This window comes from Phacochoerus africanus, chromosome 4 (genome assembly GCF_016906955.1).
Source record: "Phacochoerus africanus isolate WHEZ1 chromosome 4, ROS_Pafr_v1, whole genome shotgun sequence".
Classification (NCBI taxonomy): Eukaryota; Metazoa; Chordata; class Mammalia; order Artiodactyla; family Suidae; genus Phacochoerus; species Phacochoerus africanus.
In genome coordinates this window covers 146,024,431-146,027,920 of record NC_062547.1, presented here as the reverse complement: position 1 = coordinate 146,027,920, position 3,490 = coordinate 146,024,431, and the positions used below count along the sequence as shown (strand labels likewise).

Below are 3,490 nucleotides of genomic sequence, written 5' to 3'. Positions count from 1 at the left end.
TGCTTCATTACTACCTCAGGGTCTTTGCATTTGCTCTTTACTCAACCTGGTTAACTCTTCCCTTAATCATCATCCTAGCCTGTTCTCTTCCTTCAAATCTCCACTCAAAAAAATCATCTTATCAGATAGACTTTCCCTAATGACACTAAATAAAGAATCAGGAGTTCTCCCCAGGCAACAGGGTTTTGCTGGCTCTGTGTTTTTGTTTTGTTTTGTTTTGTTTTGTTTTTTTCACAACAGCAGTAGCATCAGGCATCCTGTACATTTGTTTGCCTCTCCCCACTAGAATATATGTTCCTCAAGGTCAGGGACTGTGTTCACGGCTGTTTCCTAGTGCATGGAACAGTGCCAGGCACAGAGTTGGCACTGCTAGATTTGTGTTTAATAAACTTTGCATAAATAGCACTCCCTTCTCCTTGCCAGAAGGCATATAGATTTGAGCAGATTTATCACTAGGTTGTATGTAGCCCATGGAAGTAGTCAGAGAGGGCTCGGGATTCCTGTATCATCTTTTAACTTGAAAGATGTTTGTACAAACCTGTCTGTTTCAATCAGGGGTGGCTCCTCTCCTTGCTTTACTTGACTGAGTGGTAAGGCAGACATCAGATAATGAGTAAATTTTACAAAGGCTCTCGGTTTTCATATCACAAATGTTCAATTTACAAAGTGGTGTTATATTAATTTCCATTTTCCTGGACTCGTGAGCACAGCTTAGGGGGAGGAGGGCTGTCCTGATAGCTCCACCGGCGGCTACATCCATAACAAAACTAATGTTTGATGATCGTTTTGAGTTTTTCTCTCTTGCATTTTATCACAAAGTAGAAAGTGCCCTTTTTATGACTCTTAAACTCTTCAATCATCTGCAACACCCTTTAGACCTTTGTGATTCAAATCACTTTTCTTCCTCTCTCTCAACTTCTAGCAAACTAAAAAGAAAGAGGCAACTTGCCTTGCCATTCACCTCAATATTTCTTCTCCCTTTAAGTCCTACCAGCACAGCCAAGAGTGACTGCATCCATTACATTGGCTTTCTCTTTTCTGCTCCACAACATTTCCTGTATTCCAGTTTGTTCTTCCTCCTAAGGCTACTACTCCATTCCCTCCTTTCTCTTCTCTTGCAGGAAATGTCATTCTACCTTCTGCAGTCTCCTATTCCAGGAGATTTTTGTGACATTCTCTTGCCTAATGTATGTGTATCTCCCAGGGAAGATTTTTCTTAACCAATTGCTTTTCTTGTGCTTTCAAAGGACAAATGGAATGAGTTGAAACAAGGTATTCAGGAACTCCAGACTTAGGAGCAATAGCTGCTAGTGATAATAAAGTAGGATTTTGTTCTGAATTATGTCACCACCAATCCTATTTCCTAGATAAGTTTTTGACTTTCTACTTGGCCTCAGTGGAAAGAGACAGTCAACAGGACACCAGAGTTGGGAATGAAGACAAGAGTTAACTCAGGGACTTAACAAATCAATTGAAGTTGCTTTTGGCTTTCGGCCTCTGAATTTAATAATGGTGACTGATAACATGGAGAAATCTATTTCTCTAATAATTATAAAGCTGAATGGTAGCCATGCTTCAAGACTGCCTTATCTTAGGCATTTTCTTAAGCTCCATGTATACAAATAAATCTCCCAATAAAGTAAATTAACAAGGGAAAATGTGAATCAGTTCGAACCTGAGTTATTCAGCTATTCTGGAGAAAGTGTTTTGGGACATGGAATGGATTTCTTTCTCCACTTACTGGACTATAGCCACTGTTCAAGGCCAGATCTCAGTCAACCTTCTGCTGCAGCAAAGAGCATACCTCTGCAGGTAACCATGTATCATGCTTTCTTAATAGTTAGACCCAAATGCCCCAGGAAGGAAACTTCAGTTTAAAGTTACTTGCTCACTCATCAGCCACATACTAATACAATTCATGCATATGCACTGCGAGAAATGGCTGTGGCCACCAATAGTCCAATCAGCAACATCTAAGTTAGTTGGCAAAAGCTCAGCCTTTAACATCTGCAGAATATACAGCCCCAGGTTGCAAGGTGGGAAAGAGGATCTTAAAAAGATTTACATCTCAAAGAATCAAAGAAATAATTTAAAATGACAGGTTTCCTAAAGAAAATGCTCTAAGAAAAAAAATGAGGTCAGGCCCTAAAGTCCGGAAGAAACATGCATAAAGTTTAGTCAAGCTGAGGAGAATTTAAGTCTATCTTGTTCAGTGGAGAGCAAGGGGCAGAGAGGATGAGATGAGGTTATGCAGATAAGCAAGGGCACCACTGAGCACCAGTGATGGGAGAAGGATAAACTGTACTCCAAGTGGAGCAGAAAGTCATTGAAGGTATTGAGCAGGACAAAATGTATGCAGATAAGATAGTTGCCATAAAGGAAATGAACATTTATAACCAAATTACAATGTATTTAACGATGCATTTTTTTTTAATTTTAGCCTCATAGTCTTCATATTACATTGAAAAGAAATAGCTAGATAGTGCTCGCTTCGGCAGCACATATACTAAAATTGGAACGATACAGAGAAGATTTGCATGGCCCCTGCGCAAGGATGACACGCAAATTCGTGAAGCGTTCCATATTTTTACCATCAGGCTAAAACACACAATTATGGGAAGGGGTTAGCATACTTAAAAAACAGGGCAACCACAAGCCAAAACCAAATATTGCATTTGCAAAAAATGAAAAAAAAAATACACTCAAGCAGATAATAACAGGAGACCATCCAACCAAAAAAAAAAAAAAGAAAGAAAGGAAGAATGGAGAACCATAGAATCAACTGGAACACAAGGTTCAAATGGCAATGAATAATCATCTATCAATTATCACCTTAAATGTCAATGGACTGAATGCCCCAATCAAAAGACACAGAGTGGCTGAGTGGATAAAAAGGCAAAAACCTTCAATATGCTGCCTACAAGAAACTCACCTTAGGACAAAAGATACATATAGATTGAAGGTGAAAGGGTGGGGAAAAATATTTCACGCCAATAGACATGACAGAAAAGCAGGAGTCGCAATGCTCATGTCAGACAAAATAGACTTTAAAACAAAAGACATAAAGAAAGACAAAGAAGGACACTACTTAATGATTAAGGGATCCATCCAAGGAGAGGATGTTACCATCGTCAACATATATGCCCCAAATACAGGAGCACCCAGATACATACAAAAAATATTAACAGACATAAAGGGAGATATTGATGAGAATACAATCATAGTAGGAGACCTTAATACCCCCCTCACATCAATGGACAGATCCTCTAGACAGAAAACCAATAAAGAAACAGAGATCCTAAAGGAAACAATAGAAAAGTTAGACTTCATTGATATCTTCAGGACACTACATCCAAAAAAAGCAGAATACACATTCTTCTCAAAGGTTCATGGAACATTCTCAAGAATCGACCACATATTGGGACACAAAGCTAATCTCAATAAATTTAGGAGCATAGAAATTATCTCAAGTATCTTCTCTAACCACAAT

The 3,490-nt window shown here is 38.8% G+C and overlaps 1 non-coding gene across 1 annotated transcript; it reads left to right on the top strand.

Moving 5' to 3' along the window:
• The first annotated feature begins 2,482 nt into the window (after nucleotides 1-2,482).
• Nucleotides 2,483-2,589, top strand: LOC125126633 (U6 spliceosomal RNA). The gene has a single exon (XR_007134728.1). It is a non-coding gene; the product is annotated as a U6 spliceosomal RNA (small nuclear RNA).
• Nucleotides 2,590-3,490: the final 901 nt, after the last annotated feature.